The sequence below is a fragment of the Culex pipiens genome, chromosome 3 (assembly GCF_016801865.2).
Source record: "Culex pipiens pallens isolate TS chromosome 3, TS_CPP_V2, whole genome shotgun sequence".
Lineage (NCBI taxonomy): Eukaryota > Metazoa > Arthropoda > Insecta > Diptera > Culicidae > Culex > Culex pipiens.
The window spans coordinates 107,059,831-107,078,121 of record NC_068939.1 but is presented as its reverse complement, the minus strand read 5'-3'; the positions used below and the strand labels follow the sequence as shown (position 1 = coordinate 107,078,121).

Sequence of the window (18,291 nt, the reverse complement as noted above, 5' to 3'; positions counted from 1 at the left end):
CAATTGACGTTAGAATCTTGAATCATGAATATTGAAGGAAACTTAAAGTGGTCACAAGTGGAGCTACAATAATTCATAACCTACACGTATCCTTATACAGATTGCAACAGATTTTAAAATGAAGAGTAATCCTTTTTGGGCTGTATATCTAGCAGAATGCGAGTGAGATGATGTCTATTTCACCTCATCTAGGTCAAAACAGGGCCATTTTAGGAAGGCGAAAAGGATGTTGACTTTGGCACACAGCCTCCATTTGGCAACTCAGATCCAGCAGCAGAGGGACTACGAGATTCAAACCCGTCGAGGGGCCAAAAGTTTATCGGACGTTGTACAGCAGTGCTTATTTCGAAAGCTGTTGACCTCTGGCCTGGAAGTTGAATAATCGCAGCAATACAGCAGTATTTACAAATGATTTGTTTGGGGATTTATTTTGATTTTAAATTATATTCATTTGTGCATTTATTTGTTATAGATAACATTTTCAATTGATTACCGTTTAACAGATGATTGAAAATGTATGTCTCACCAATAGAAATGCTGACATTATTTCAGAATGGCATCGTCAGATTTTTCACTTATCAATGCTATAAATATAATTATAATTTGCACTTCAGTTTTTGGTTATCTATGAGGAATTCAGATAAATTATCTACTCAGTAATTTTTACAACTTATCATTGAACAGTTTTTTATTGCTTCATAAAATAAACTCATTACAAGTCCATACATATATAAAAAAGACAATTTTCCGAATCTGATAAAAAAAATGTTATGCATTGCACGAGGATTCTACCACCCACGAACGGTTAATAATTTCGGCGGAAAAACTTTTCAACAAAGGAAATCTTGATTATATTCAAAAGTGGCAACAATATAAATTAGCTGAAAATGCTGATCAGGGATTATTTTTATGCTGCACAAACAAATTTCCCCTCATTAGAGGCAGCACATAGAATCCCCCCCGTTGACGTAACATCGGGAGGGTGGAAAATATTGGTGGGGTGTCGACAACTGCTTTTATGTAAGCCAATTTTATTAACTTTGATTAGCAATATAAAGTTTGAATGCAGGATTTTTTTTTTTTTTTGCTAAATTTGTCCAACTTATTTGGAATGCCAAGCTTGATGCACTGCACCAGATGCTGTGACAAGGGCCCAGCTTCATCACGTATAGCTTTCCCGTTTTGGTCATCACGTTGTAGCAACGCACAAAATACACATTGAAACCAACCCACTCACAACAAAACCAATCCTTGCAGCCATTGTGTGCTGTTTACCATTTACAGCTTGCCACATTTTCCGCACATGACTTCCGGCTTCCGAAAATTGCTCACGCGCGATCGTTTATCATCGTAAATCAGTGCCATTAGCAGGCCACACGTTTGTGCGCTATTTTTCCTTCTTTTGCTGGGAAAAATCCCCGGAAAAGGAAAGCACGCTTAAAAATAACGCAATGTTGGACAGTATCCTAGTTTTGTAAACAAAAGTATTTTTGTATTTTTTTTACTTTTTTTGTAATATACTCATTAACTCTGAAAAGTCTAATTAAATTAAATAGCTATTTTTCAAAGTTATTTATTTTAAAATTTCAGACCTTTACTGTAGCAAAAGGAAAAAAAAAAGATAAAGTGGCATGTTATCTAACAGAGCAAAGAGTACGTGAACAAGTCAATAGCTATCCTAATGCAATTGATTGACAAAAAAATCTAATTCAGGTAAAGAAATCCACGATACAATGGCTAACGATTGAAGTAAATGTTTTAGCTGACAAACAATAAAATATGGTTAGCAGGTTTTATACGATTAAAAGAAAAAAAAATATTCTGGGATGTTTTCGGATAGAAAAAAAATCAAGTTTGCGTGAAAAAGACAATGAGCAGTTTTTATTTAAACAAAAAAAAATAAACACACTTTGCCCGACAAACATTTTTTTTAAAGATCAAGTAATGAAGTCAGTAACAGTCATAACATTACATGACATGACATTCCATTCCTTCACCAAGACCCTGGCCAAGAAATCCCATGGAATTTTTGGAACTCATCGGAGTCTTCCAAGTCCTCTTTTTGCTCTAGGTAACACTGCAGATCCTCTTCTGCTTGCGCTGCCGATCAAGTGTTGAAGATGCCGAAAGGTAGAGTTTGTGCACTGAAAATAAAAACAATGATTCTTCGTAAGTTTTGATATAAAATGCTATGATTGTTGCTATTTATTTAAAATACGGATTTTTATTGACACATGTCCAAAGGAAATTAAACCTAACATCGCTGCCTCATATCCTGATTGCAGCTTATCAACCAAACAATAAATTGCAATAAATGATTGTGTTTGTGCAGGAAGCATTCGGGGGTTGCAGTGCAAACTAATTGGAATGTAAATTAATTAGTTGCACAAATCAACACTTTTAGCTCCGGCATGGAAAAAAACACTATTTAACTTCAACTTATCCAATAAATAACGTTAAGCTTGTAATAGCAAAGTATGACGATTCAGTTATCATGTGAAAAGCATAAATGTAGAGGTTTTAAAAGTAAAATGTATCCAAAAAGAAAGATTTTCCTGCTCACATGCAACCCATCCAAGGGAAAATCACACACTCGTGAAAAGTTAATCGGATCAGCGAAATGGCCACCAACAGCAGAAGTCGGGCAAATGAGTCTGTACTTTTATACCATATCTGCCAAAAGAGGACTTCCGTTTCACAGTATGGCTGACCATTCTGCCTGTACAAAAACTGCAATTCCTGCCAGTTTTTACAGTCTTCCAAACGATATACTTTGCTGCTGCTGCTTGGATTTTTTTCCCCAGAGCAGCAGTTCGGACCATTTCGAAGTAATTAAAAGTGGGCAAAAATTAAACTCGCCCAAGTGAAAAAGCTTTTTTCCTTGACTTCCTTGACCGTAGTAGAAACGGTGGAAACAGCTGCGTTTTGTAAGCTGGATGCACTGCACTACTCTGTTTGTCAATACTAGACCGCCATTTTCCTAGTTTTGGTCATAAAGGGTCTGATTTCATCCCAAAAGGAAGCTGAATTCATCCCACAAGTGAAACGATCCAACAAATTAGGAGAAATGAGTGGAGATGAAAGTTTCATGGTTGGGAAAATAAAGTTGATCCATCCCTCAGCGTTGGTAATGTCGTTTGGATCGGTCGATATGTTTTGCCTGTGGGATGTCTGAACAAATAAACAAGTTACAAAAATCACAGCAAATCTGACCACTTCTGGAATTGATAGTACCGAAGCGGCATCGTATTCTAAATAATGTATCACTTATCTGTGACAGCAGCAGCAGCTTGTGGGTTTATAGGAAACATTTTGTAACGATTTAAATTTAATAAATTCAAAATAATTAATGTACAGATTAAGCATGAGACCACAGAGAACAGATGTATATCATTGAACAAACAGCACTGAAAAACGTGTGTAAAAATTTAAACCAAAATACGTTGAAAAGAGCTAGGGTGTGCACCATCCGCCTAGATAGCGCCACTTCCAAAATCATGATGGCCTACAGTAGCAGAACGTTGGACCATCTAATCACTGCATAAAACATTCCGTACGAACGACATCAGACCAATGTCTGACTGCCCTTCATCAGAGGGTTGTAATTTTACGCGCCAAAGAAGGTAAACAAAACGAAATCAGACATAACATGTGTAAAGGGACTATTTTAAGTTGTCGCTTGAAAAATATTTTTTGAATGAATTTTCTGTTATGTTTTCGTTAATGTTAATGCATTTTTGCATTATTTTTAGTCAACTGGAATTATACAGAAGTGAATTTTATATTTAAACGAAATTAACATTTATTTTCTTTCGAAATTATTGAGCCTTTTTAATTGTTAAGTCAAGTATTCTCAGCCGCGACGGTGGCGCCGCCAAGCGTATCCTGCCATAGATTATTAATTACCTAGATGTCTCACTTCGGGATTTTGCCATACATCCAGTTGGCGACACCCCTTTAGCGCTCCGCGCGCCACCACAGTCAAGTTACAGGTACTAAATTGCTAAACAAAATCGTAGCACTCTGCACTTTTCGACCAAATGTTTCCTGACATCAAAAAGTGTCACTAACTTGCTTTGTTTTAAACGGTTTCCATGATACCAACGGAGGTGGTGGCGGTTTGTGGCGGAGAGTTAGTTGCAACAAACGATTTTCGCGAGGTGTAAACAGGGACTCTGCCGGGAACTGATGGTCCGTTAATGGTAAGAACAGCAACAAGGTTCTCCTATTTGATCTGTACAATTTATAAAATCGTGTTCTCTTTTCAGTGGAGTCTGCAGCAGCAAACTGGTTGCGCCAATTCATGGGATTCGCGTCGTTGAAAAGTTGATGTTCGATATAAAGGACCAGGCGTTGATAGCGGAAATGGCGATTGACAAGGCCGCCACAGCAGTTCCCATCCCATGTGTCGTGTCCCCAACAACTTGAATGAAACCAGCCCCGTTCCTGGCTGAGTACCTCAGGCCCAAATAAAAGAGAAGTCGCACAAAGTTCAGTTATGTAATGTGAAAAAACAAGAATAATAAAAAAAACTAGATTTTTATTTTATTCCCAAGAATTTTACATTGCGTAGTATACATTTAAACCAATTGTGTTACACACAACTACTAGCAGTATTGGAACATGACGCCGATTTACTATCGTTTCGAACCGATTCAAAACTTAGTTTCAAGATGCATTATTTTACGAGATCAGATGCAAAAGACGAACATTTCCGGTCAGGTTTGCCGTCGAACCTGTAGTTGAACACCGGAATCTATTTTTTTTTTTTTTGAACAGGTGCCAGATGATTTGGGTAATCACAGGGCTTCTGTGGCAGGAGAAGCTTCTTTGGCGGGGCAGCATTTGTGCCCTTGCTTGTTCAGTAGTCGAGGTCTTAGGTTTGTCCGGATGTGTGACTGAGCGTTGATTGCCATCCACCATGGACGGCTAGACAGACTTCCGCTTCATCGTTTCCGAGTTCGCTTTCACCATCATAGTTCTCCGGAATCTCACGAAGCTGTGAAAATCGAAACAATCTTTTTGATGGAGGATTTTTTTGTTATATTTTTTTCCTCACCTGCTTTCTTGAAGAGCACAACACTTTCGATCTATTGACTGGAACATTCACGCCGCTAGAATCTGCATTTGCACAACCAGCAAATTTATAAAACATTTGCGAAGGATGCTAAACTAACAGCAAAGAGAACGAAAAATGAAAATGCCTTTGTTTTGACATTTCTTGGAAACAGCAGTTGCTAGTCGAAAGTTGCTTGGATATACCCACTGAGCATTGAACTGAAACTGAGGAGGATTTTTTTTTTCAAACGTTCCCTAAGGGTAGATTAGTACCTGTGAATTGCCACCAGGTGTAATTTTGGCGTGGCGGTAGTGTCGCCAGCCCCAACAGCGGAGTGGCGTATCTATATATATTTAGTCTATGATCCTGCACACTCTAATTTCTTTGATGCAAGATTGTACGCAACGCATTTTTTTTAGTTTACGCGGTTTACACACAAGTTAGAACCAAGATGTACATCTGTTCTCTGTGATGAGACCAACTATTATTATTTCGATGGAGACGCAAAGAACTCTTAACTAGAATTTGCTATACTGGAAATACCATGCGTCTCCAGTAAATTTAAATTCAGTTAATAACTCAATTCTAGAATCCTTTAAAAAATAACCGATGCGCCATGAAAAAGTAAGAGAAAATTTACTCCATGAAAGATAATCATTTGCGTTGCTTCCATGTTTATCTATTTTGTTGAAACTTGTACAACATTATTATTTTTGTTCAAGCAGGGTATTGGTTTTGCAGATGATTACATGCATAATTGTTAGTTATTGGCAAGGCGCTTGTTTGACGATTTCAACAGAACTGTATATAATTAATCTGATCCACCATTTTCCAGGAAGGTAATAGACTCATAAGCCAATATTGGTTTGCATTCAGCAGATTGGTAATTTATGGAGTGCTCTTAATTCGAACACCCGAAAACGGATAAATCCATATTCCACCACATAAAATATGAAATAGTTGCAGTGACTGCTAGCTGCTGGAAATTCCAGTCGAATTCGCATAAAAAAATGTGAGTACTTAACTCAGTGTTACAGGTGTGCTCAACATAGTTTAGCTGGAGGCTATTTTCGATATTTTAACAATGCGGGAAAGGATAACATGCACAGCTGGTGGTGGAATAGTTGATATTTGCAGCAGCCCTGGAGCATTCAGCAAAAGGATAATATATTGCAACTAGTAACGACCCGTGATAAAAACCCACAATGGAACGCGCTTTCCAAATCCGTGAATAATCGCACTTCAAACAGGAAGTCGTCTTCGCACATGGGTTGGAAAATGTAGCATAAAGTTTAACCAATATCACCCAATTATAATTTGAACCATGAAAAGTGAAAAATAAGGGAAGGAAAGCGCTCTAAGATTTATGATTCGGATAGTGATTCCACATTTTCGAATGTTATTTCACCATGGAGGGAATGTAACGCAATCCGCGTGAAACCGGAAAGTATTTCTTAATCTTATACGGATCACCACCTCCATAACAGAGAAGAAAAGAGGGATGGAGGAGTCTTGCAGTAAAGGATAAATTAATTATTCCTGTAATTTGCATTCCGCTTTCCCATGATTCATTTCCACCTTATTTGCATTTTCGGTCGAAGTCGACTAGTTCGCGGATTTTTCCTCCAATAGTTTTTTTTTTCTTTTTTCTTCCTCTTTGATCTCTTCCAGTCTTGTCGATTGCGCATTTTTTTACCTTTCCAGTGATTTTCCTCCACTTAACTGAACCCGTTTTCCACCATCCTCCCGCAGTAGTGCTTTAAATCTAGATTAAATTTTCAAAACAACCTATCCCTCATGGGTTTCCTATGCAGATAGGGCCTTTTGAAAATTTAATCGAGAAATAAGATTATTAAAAAAAAATATCCCAGTGTTGTATGAGTTTACGAGATGAGATAAAAACGTAACATTTTTCAGTTCAGTTTTCAACTGATATCGATAAGTGCAGTGCTTCTGGGGACGCGCAGTCCTGTTTTTTCGTGATAATTTCCGTCTATTTTGTGTCGCTATTTGTGTGCATGGGGTGATTGGGCATAATAATTGAATAATGCCTTCATAAGTGCAGTGCTTCTGGGGACGCGCAGTCCTGTTTTTTCGTGATAATTTCCGTCTATTTTGTGTCGCTATTTGTGTGCATGGGGTGATTGGGCATAATAATTGAATAATGCCTTCATAAGTGCAGTGCTTCTGGGGACGCGCAGTCCTGTTTTTTCCTGATAATTTCCGTCTCTTTTGTGTCGCTATTTGTGTGCATGGGGTGATTGGGCATAATAATTGAATAATGCCTTCATAAGTGCAGTGTTTCTGGGGACGCGCAGTCCTGTTTTTTTCTGATAATTTCCGTCTATTTTGTGTCGCTATTTGTGTGCATGGGGTGATTGGGCATAATAATTGAATAATGCCTTCATAAGTGCAGTGCTTCTGGGGACGCGCAGTCCTGTTTTTTCCTGATAATTTCCGTCTCTTTTGTGTCGCTATTTGTGTGCATGGGGTGATTGGGCATAATAATTGAATAATGCCTTCATAAGTGCAGTGTTTCTGGGGACGCGCAGTCCTGTTTTTTTCTGATAATTTCCGTCTCTTTTGTGTCGCTATTTGTGTGCATGGGGTGATTGGGCATAATAATTGAATAATGCCTTCATAAGTGCAGTGTTTCTGGGGACGCGCAGTCCTGTTTTTTTCTGATAATTTCCGTCTCTTTTGTGTCGCTATTTGTGTGCATGGGGTGATTGGGCATAATAATTGAATAATGCCTTCATAAGTGCAGTGTTTCTGGGGACGCGCAGTCCTGTTTTTTTTCTGATAATTTCCGTCTATTTTGTGTCGCTATTTGTGTGCATGGGGTGATTGGGCATAATAATTGAATAATGCCTTCATAAGTGCAGTGCTTCTGGGGACGCGCAGTCCTGTTTTTTCCTGATAATTTCCGTCTCTTTTGTGTCGCTATTTGTGTGCATGGGGTGATTGGGCATAATAATTGAATAATGCCTTCATAAGTGCAGTGTTTCTGGGGACGCGCAGTCCTGTTTTTTTCTGATAATTTCCGTCTCTTTTGTGTCGCTATTTGTGTGCATGGGGTGATTGGGCATAATAATTGAATAATGCCTTCATAAGTGCAGTGTTTCTGGGGACGCGCAGTCCTGTTTTTTTCTGATAATTTCCGTCTATTTTGTGTCGCTATTTGTGTGCATGGGGTGATTGGGCATAATAATTGAATAATGCCTTCATAAGTGCAGTGCTTCTGGGGACGCGCAGTCCTGTTTTTTCCTGATAATTTCCGTCTCTTTTGTGTCGCTATTTGTGTGCATGGGGTGATTGGGCATAATAATTGAATAATGCCTTCATAAGTGCAGTGTTTCTGGGGACGCGCAGTCCTGTTTTTTTCTGATAATTTCCGTCTCTTTTGTGTCGCTATTTGTGTGCATGGGGTGATTGGGCATAATAATTGAATAATGCCTTCATAAGTGCAGTGCTTCTGGGGACGCGCAGTCCTGTTTTTTCGTGATAATTTCCGTCTATTTTGTGTCGCTATTTGTGTGCATGGGGTGATTGGGCATAATAATGAGTATCGTGTGGGCAGCAGGGCCAGGAAGATGGTTTTACAGCAATTCCCCACGAAAACAGCATGATTCGAAAAAAAAGTTATCCGATCGGGCTCAAAATTTTTCTGGGGGATCCTTAGCCGAAATAATTAGACCCGTATTTTTTTGTTTGGCCATTAGGGTGACCTACGCCGTGTTAGGGTGGTTCAAAAAATGGCAATTTTCATCGATTTTCGCAAAAACCACTTTTTTCAAAAAATCATATCTCCGCGCCATTTCATCCGATTTTAGCTGTCCTAGACGCAAAAGAAAGTTGATTAGTTTGGCTATTTGGGAAAAATAGTAAGAAGTTTCGAAAATCTAGCTTAACATTTGAAAAGGTCATATGAAAACTTAAAATGCTGTTTTGAAGGTCTCGGGACCAAAGAGCCTATGTCTGAAAATATTTTTATCGGATTCCTCGGAAAATTTCACATAACATATCAAAAAATGGTGAAGTTATGTTTTCGATACTCTGAGATACGATTTTTTGAAAATAAAAACTGTGTTTTTCGACGCGCCACGCGCAAAAATTAGAAAATGACGAAAACGGGAAAAAATCGACTTTTTTCACTAAAACTGCGATAAATTTAAAATTTCAGCGATGACCTATACATGTTAGGGTACTAAAATTTTCGTAATTAAAAGACGCAACTTTTGGTACCATAACATCTATAGGTCATCGCTGAAATTTTAAAGTTATCGCAGTTTTAGTGAAAAAAGTCGATTTTTCCCCGTTTTCGTCATTTTCCAATTTTTGCGCGTGGCGCGTCGAAAAACACAGTTTTTATTTTCAAAAAATCGTATCTCAGAGTATCGAAAACATAACTTCACCATTTTTTGATATGTTATGTGAAATTTTCCGAGGAATCCGATAAAAATATTTTCAGACATAGGCTCTTTGGTCCCGAGACCTTCAAAACAGCATTTTATGTTTTCATATGACCTTTTCAAATGTTAAGCTAGCTTTTCGAAACTTCTTACTATTTTTCCCAAATAGCCAAACTAATCACCTTTCTTTTGCGTGTAGGACAGCTAAAATCGGATGAAATGGCGCGGAGATATGATTTTTTGAAAAAAGTGGTTTTTGCGAAAATCGACGAAAATTGCCATTTTTCGGACCACCCTAACACGGCGTAGGTCACCCTAATGGCCAAACAAAAAAATACGGGTCTAATTATTTCGGCCAAGGATCCCCCAGAAAAATTTTGAGCCCGATCGGATAACTTTTTTTTCGAATCATGCTGTTTTTGTGGGGAATTGCTGTTATTGTTGTGTTCGTTTTGTAATATATTTGTATTAAAATCTAGCATGGCTTTTTGTGGTGATGGTATGGTTTTGGTGGTGGTGGTGGTGGTGTTAAAAAAAACAAACGTTCAATTTACTAACATTGAGTCCAAAACCTCCCTACAAACATCTATACCACTAGGTGACGTAGAGATCTCTGCGCATTCTAGATAGATGTTTACTAACATACCTTCCAATCCCCGAGATAGCAAGGTACCGGCCAGGAGCCCCTTATCTTACTGGATAGTATTACAAGCTCATCTAAAGAGGAAAACATGGTATCTCCCGTGTTGGAATATTGTAACCGGATGAGAGTCTAGTGCTATCATACGTTTAATTACAGTTAAACAGCAAGATAAGCGTTGTGCAGCCATCCGGAATTGTGTGACCTTTATTGCTAATGCTAATGCTAATGCTAATGCTAATGCTAAAGTTTTCAACTGATATCGTCATTAGGAGGTTTTAATCGTTTTAATAGTATCAAGTATTTTCAATCATTAGAATTCAAATCAGGTGTGGCTCCAAAGTATGGAAAACTATTTTATTATTTTTCAAAGGTGAAAGAAATTTATGTATATGAGCTCAAAAGAATAACTGTTTGTGTTCGAGTGAAACTTTTTGATAGAAACAAGATTTTGCTAAGCGATCCCATGAAGAAACGAATAATCATTGATGATTGATGGGCGTTTTCGTTTGCGGTTTATAGTTTGGACTCGGGTTTCTTTTGTGAGAAATTGCTACCAAATCGATTTCTTGATCTGTCGACAATTGAAAAGCGCAGAGATAGATGATGGCGGTAGGAATCTCGAAAATCATAAAGTGAGAAAGCAATTTTCCAAAATGAGAATGCATTTTTCAAACCAAAATTACTTAGCGATTTGGCAGAAGAGCAGTTCTCTACACGTTTCGTGGTCATCTCATTCGACAACTCAGCAATATTTCCACCCAGAGGTCGTCAATTCCCCATCAGTGTGGGGATGCAGTAGAGCTTCGATTAAGCCAACCAGTCATACAAGACACTTCCGGTTGATTAAATCCAATTAAATTGTATTCACTTATCTAATCTTTCGACAAGTTTGGTGCATTGTCGATGATGGCAATCAAGTAGTATCAAATGATTTATGTAAAACTGTGAGAGGATTTGTTTTAGGAAATACCGAATGATTCATATTGTTCAAATCAAGGTTCAAATCTCTCCAATTCTAAAGGATGAACTAATTTAAATCTAGTTTTTTATGAAAGGCTATTAAGAGAAATAATAAAGAGAAAATCAATGTTCGAGCTTTTTTTACAATCACCATTACCAACACTAAATGTGTCGGAGAATGTTCCACATTCTTGACATACGATGATTCCTTTTCGTGTTTCATCATCTTTGCGACGACCCACACTCACATTTAGCACATTCCGAATCAACAGCTCAATTACGCGCAATCCTCAATTACGTATCAATCGCTGGAGATAACTCTACAGACTCTAAAAGTGTGTCTTACCGGATCTCCATTGTGAAGCCAATCCACGATCCCCGGTGGTTTTACTGTCACCTCGCAGCGAATAATGTAGTCGTCACCCAGGATTGGCCGCAGATGCACCAGTGCATCCTTCCACGTGATGAGCTCTAGAAATGGAAAGGGATAAAGGGAGAGAAATGGTTATGGTCAGCAACGTTCTATTCTGGGATGGTTCACTTTCAAAAGATATCACCTTGGCTCTCAATTTGCTCTTACTAAACAGCCCATCGGCTGACGTGCGATTCTCAGCCCTTCTGCTAACGTTTAATTCTCCATACAAACTTTGGAGAAAGACCTATTGGCTCTGCCTAATTATTTTTGAAAAAAAAGGTGCACGTATTTCCGGGGACCCAAAAGCTCATGCTTTCACTCGAGTTGAGACTGCTCAGAAATTTGGTTGGTCGGTGTTATTAGGGGGGAGGGAATTAAATGTTCTGGGAGAAATTTCGAACATTCAAGGTCATTCAAATTTAAGGTTGAAAAACTTTTTCTTTGATGCTGGCACGTTTCTTGTACCGAACAAGCACAAAAATAACAAAAACTGGCAAATTATAATAATTTAACAGTTTTACACGTTATAAATCACGTTTTTTGGCCAAAATTATTTTAAATTGATTCCGACCTTGTTTTTCAATGGTCTTGTTGCTCGATTGGAACCCTGAGAATGACATTTCGCCTCTCCATATAGGCTCTCTAGGTGTCATATGATTTGTTTGTCTTGATCCATATTACATTTGGACCTCGTTGTACCATCATATCAGTTAGCCCCAGTTCCATGTACAAAACAATCAGTTTACATTCCTTTGCTAGCATAGAATGTCCGAAAAGGTCTTTCTTATTTTCTGGTAGATGGTATTCTAAGAGCTACATTCCTACTGCACGAAAGGAATCCAATTCAGGCATTCCAAAATACCTTCTCTTTTTATCGCTCACGATGGTGATGATAATGTTGTTAATGATTCTTCTTCTTAACACCAAAACTTACTTTTTCGTCGTCATGTTACGATGCTACTCCAACGCAGATTGTAAATCAGTGCATCATCTGGGACATCCTCACGTCAGTAGCAGCAAGGCACCTACAGGATTCTGCTGGTTGGATGCCGAAGGCAGAATCTGCAGGCTCGGAACCTTCCGAAATCGTACCCGGTCTGAAAATAAAAAAGGAAAAGTAGAGAAGATCGTTAAGCATTTTTGAATTTCAAATACCACTTGGACAATGAATAAAAGGTGTTTGCGACATTAAATAGCGGAATTTTATCATAAAAATAACCTTTTCCATGGCATTTGCTTAAATTATATAGAGAGTTTTTAACATAATATGTATTATAATAAATCAATAACTCCATACAACTTTTTTATTTCATCAAAAAAGCTCTAGAATTTTTAGAAAGAATAAAAGTGCCAAACGCAACCATTACCAGCACGTCGTCGCCATCATGCTAACTTGTCGTACGTGCATTTTGGGCCAAATTGAGTTAAGAACGCCATTTTGTGCAGCTTACAATGCCTCAGCTTTTGACCTTCACAGATCCCCAAAATTCGATTTCAATCCTGAGATATTCAACAAAAACCGAAAAAACTCCGTGCATTTTTGTCACTTTACATACGAAAGTAGTTTCAATCTTGTCGTGCTATCTTGTCACTCCATGAAAATTGATGTAAGTGCGACAAAAGGCCAAAGGGATTTCAGGCCAGGAAAGTCAGGATGCGTTTGTCGCACGTACAAGCTAGACTACCGTAAACATTTGTAATTATAACTCGGGACTCCAGCAACCAACTTCAACCAAACTTTGGGACAATGCACAGAATGGTCTGCCAAACAAAACGTGTTTGTTATTGTTTACATTGCGTGCTTTCGTTTTTGTTTATTCAAGGTCAAACATTAAAACACGTTTTTCTCGGAACGTCAAAATGGCGGGTGCGACATGATAGCACGACGACGTCGACGTGATCTAAAAAGCTTCCATGCAATCTTGAAAGGTTAAATCATTTTATATCTCTTCGACCGGCAACTTTATAACCCAATCAACGTTCATAATATTAAAAGCTCTTCATTACCAGAATTCACGCCTTCTAGCAAGTTTATAACGTTGCTCGATGTGGCTTCTTTTTCTATTCAAAACTATGGAGGATGTTGCCCTTTGGGCAAGGAAATCAGTGCAAAAAATCTCAAATTTCCCTACAAAAAAAGAAAAAATCCGAACTAGCTGGTAAGTACAATCTGACGACACAATCCCAGTTCGTAATAGCCGCAATCCTTGCACTTCATTCTTTTAATAAACTTTATTAAAACATTTTCACATAAAAATGAGAAGTACGACGGCATCTTCCACCACCAAACTCTGAAGGACTTTGAGCCACTGCTGTTGCTACAAAAAATGCGATAAAAACTTCGGGAAGATTTTTACAAGTTTCGAGCTGCACAGTTCATGCCATTTGCTGCCACCGGGGAGGATATTGCATCCCAAATTGTCGTACGAACCCGGTGTGGGGCATGGAGTCGGATATCAAGGAGCTGATGCCAAAGGACATTCGCGCCAGCAGGGAAACGGTGGCAAATCTGATGCCCCGTGAAACTTGAGTAATAAAGATGGAGTTTGGAACGCGTCTAGCGCGGGGTTGTAGGAGAAGAGGATTACAAGAGAAATATTTCAAATTATTATGGTGGAAGTGATGGAAGAGCTATTTTTTCATGAATCTTGAAATGTTTTTTTTTAATGGCCAGAACAATTACAGCGTTACATTTTATTTAGGTAGTTTCAACAAAACTTGATTCTACTACCAAAAAAAAACACCTTTACCAATCCTTACAGAAATCTATTAAAATAAAAAGCTGTGGAGCAAATTGCCAAACTTCAGCAAATGTCAAGTGTAGTGAATGAATCTTGACTGTTCTTTTTTTTTTTTTTTTCTCATTTTTTTTTTTATTTATATTTATTCAGTTTTTCTTTTCCATGTACATTCATTCAGTTAAAATATTATTGAGTGTCCAATCACAATCGATGACTTTTCACCTCAATTTTAAATACTAAAAACTTTCATTTATTCATGAAATATTTAGCTTTCGCTATTCAGTGATTTCAAATGTAGGAGGTCCTACATGTACAAAAGGGAAAAGGGATACCTTAAAACTAACTTATAAACTATATAAAGAGCGGATCAATGCAGCTGAAGACTGCAATGATTTTTGTCGAAATGCATCAATTATTTTATTGGACATAACATCCAAAGTGTCAACTTCGGCTAATTGATGAAGTTCACTGGTGCTGAACCAGGGAGGAAGTTTCAGAATCATTTTCAGAATTTTGTTCTGAATCCTCTGAAGTTTTTTCTTCCTGGTTAAACAACAGCTTGTCCAGATCGGCACAGCATAAAGCATGGCAGGTCTGAAAATTTGTTTATAAATTAACAGTTTATTCTTGAGACAAAGTCTAGAATTCCTGCTTATAAGTGGATACAAACATTTAATATATTTGTTACACTTAACCTGGATACTTTCAATGTGATCCTTGTAAGTAAGGTTTTTGTCAAAAGCAAGTCCAAGATATTTCACTTGATCCTCCCACTTTAAATTTACCTCATTCATCTTTATAATGTGATGACTTTTTGGTTTAAGAAAATCAGCCCTTGGTTTGTGAGGGAAAATAATAAGTTGAGTTTTTGCAGCATTTGGAGTAATTTTCCATTCTTTCAAATAAGAATTGAAAATATCCAAGCTTTTTTGTAATCTTCTTGTGATGACACGAAGGCTTCTACCTTTGGCGGAGATGCTTGTATCATCAGCAAAAAGTGATTTTTGACATCCTGGGGGCAAATCAGGCAAGTCAGAAGTAAAAATATTGTATAAAATTGGACCCAAAATGCTTCCTTGAGGGACGCCAGCACGTACAGGTAGTTGATCAGATTTGCTATTCTGATAACATACCTGCAGAGTACGATCCGTCAAATAATTTTGAATAATTTTCACGATATAAATCGGAAAATTAAACCTTTTCAATTTCGCAATCAAACCTTTATGCCAAACACTGTCAAATGCTTTTTCTATGTCTAGAAGAGCAGCGCCAGTAGAATAGCCCTCAGATTTGTTGCTTCGAATTAAATTTGAAACTCTCAACAACTGATGAGTAGTTGAATGCCCAAGGCGAAATCCAAACTGCTCATCAGCGAAAATAGAATTTTCATTAACGTGCGTCATCATTCTATTAAGAATTATTCTTTCGAATAATTTACTAATAGATGAAAGCAAACTTATGGGCCGATAGCTTGAGGCTTCAGCAGGATTTTTATCCGGTTTCAAAATCGGAACTACTTTGGCATTTTTCCAACTACTGGGAAAATATGCCAAATCAAAACATTTGTTGCAAATTTTGACCAAGCCACTTAAAGTTGCTTCAGGTAATTTTTTAATTAAAATGTAAAAAATGCCATCCTCACCAGGGGCTTTCATATTTTTAAATTTTTTGATAATAGATTTTATTTCATTCAGATCCGTATTAAAAACTTCATCTGATGAAAATTCTTGTTCAACAATATTCTGAAATTCTATTGAAATTTGATCTTCAATAGGACTCAAAACATTTAAGTTGAAATTATGAGCACTCTCAAACTGCTGAGCAAGTTTTTGAGCTTTTTCCCCATTAGTTAATAGAATATTATCACCATCTTTTAAAGAAGGGATTGGTTTTTGAGGTTTCTTAAGAACCTTTGAAAGTTTCCAAAAAGGTTTGGAATAAGGTTTAATTTGTTCGACATCTCTTGCGAACTTTTCATTTCGCAGGAGAGTGAATCTGTGGTCAATAACCTTTTGCAAATCTTTTTGAATTCGCTTCAGTGCAGGATCACGAGAACGTTGATACTGTCTTCGGCGAACATTTTTCAGACGAATCAAAAGCTGAAGATCGTCATCAATAATGGGAGAATCAAATTTGACTTGGACTTTAGGAATAGCAATATTCCTAGCATCCAAAATTGCATTAGTTAAAGATTCCAAGGCTGAATCAATATCAGCTTTGGTTTCTAAAACAAAATCATGATTTAAATTGTTCTCAATATGATGCTGATACCTGTCCCAATTAGCTTTGTGGTAATTAAACACAGAACTATTGGGTCTGATAACTGCTTCATGAGAAAGTGAAAAAGTTACTGGAAGATGATCAGAATCAAAATCAGCATGAGTCACTAAAGGACCACAATACTGACTTTGATTTGTCAAAACCAAATCAATTGTTGATGGATTTCTAACAGAAGAAAAACAAGTTGGCCCATTCGGGTATAAAACCGAATAAAGACCAGAAGTGCAATCTCTGAATAGAATTTTACCATTGGAATTTACTTTTGAATTATTCCAAGATTGGTGTTTGGCATTAAAATCACCGATGATCAAAAATCGAGATCTATGCCGAGTAAGTTTATTCAAATCCCCTTTGAAATAATTTTTATTTTCCCCAGTGCATTGGAAAGGTAAATATGCAGCTGCAATCGTAATTTTCCCAAAAGAAGTTTCAAGTTCAATGCCCAAACTTTCAATAACTTTTAACTTAAAGTCACGTAAAGTGCTATAAGTCATACTACGGTGGATAACTATTGCAACTCCACCGCCATTTCGATTCATTCTGTTATTGGTTATAACTTTATAATCTGGATAACTTTTCAAATAAGTGCCAGTTTTTAAAAATGTTTCGGTTATAACAGCAACATGCACGTTATGAACTCGTAAAAAGTTGAAAAATTCATTTTCTTTCGCTTTTAAAGAGCGAGCATTAAAATTCATAATATTGATAGAATTACTTAGATCCATGATTAAACTTCAGGGTAAGAACAACATCATTCGCAAATTTTAATCCAATCTGGATAGCTTCCATCATGGATGTAGCATTACTCATTGTTTGAATCAAACCAAACAGTGAGTTTTGCAAAAAAAGTCATTTTTTCAAACGTAACATCGCCGAGATCAGAAGATCCCAAAGCGTTGCCAGCAGAAAAATTTTCAAATGAAATTTGAGGTACCTGCCCAATTTGAAGATTGGTAGAGGATTTAAAATTCGTGGATGAACCCGAACCCGAAACGACGTTGGCATAAGAAATACCATTAGTGTTACCTAACTTTTCCACGGTAGGGGTATTGTTCGAGTGAGACAGCACGAACGTTTGATTTAAAGATGCAGGTACAACCTGACTTTGAGAAAATTTTGGTTTGGATTTCGGCTGATGCTTAGCACGAGAATCCAAAACCTTTTTTCTGATGGGGCAATCCCAGAAATTTGATTTGTGATTTCCACCACAATTTGCACATTTAAATTGGGTGACTTCTTTCACGGGACAATTGTCCTTGTCGTGAGAAGAATCCCCGCAAACCATGCATTTTGGAACCATAGCGCAATGATCAGTACCGTGACCGAATGCCTGGCAACGCCGGCACTGGGTCAGATTCTGGCCATTACCGCCATGTTTCTTAAAATGCTCCCACTTTACCCGTACATGGAACAAAAACTGAACTTTGTCCAAAAGTTTCAAATTGTTGATTTCATTTCTGTTGAAATGAATCAGATAAAATTGTGAATTCAAACCAAAGCGAGAAATATTCCCGTTTGATTTTTTCTTCATTGGTATTACTTGGGATGGGGCAAAGCCAAGCAACACCTTAAGTTCGTTTTTGATCTCATCCACCGACAAGTCGTTGGAGAGACCTTTCAGGACCGCCTTGAATGGACGAGCATTCTTGGTCTCATACGTGTAGAAATTGTGTTTGTGGTTTTTCAAATAACCAACAAAAGTTTGGTGATCTTGTAAAGATTCCGTCAACAAGCGACATTCTCCTCTTCGACCAAGCTGGAACGAAACCTTCAAATTGCAA

The 18,291-nt window shown here is 37.6% G+C and overlaps 1 protein-coding gene and 1 long non-coding RNA gene across 2 annotated transcripts in view; one reads left to right on the top strand and one right to left on the bottom strand.

Annotated features, from left to right (window-relative positions):
- The window catches only part of LOC120422116 (fasciclin-2), a 223,655-nt gene that overhangs the window by 160,870 nt on the left and 44,494 nt on the right, over positions 1–18,291 (bottom strand). The window lies entirely within an intron of this gene.
- On the top strand, positions 3,891–4,548 carry LOC120421986 (uncharacterized). Its single transcript, XR_005606059.1, has 2 exons — positions 3,891–4,202; positions 4,269–4,548. It is a non-coding gene; the product is annotated as an uncharacterized LOC120421986 (long non-coding RNA).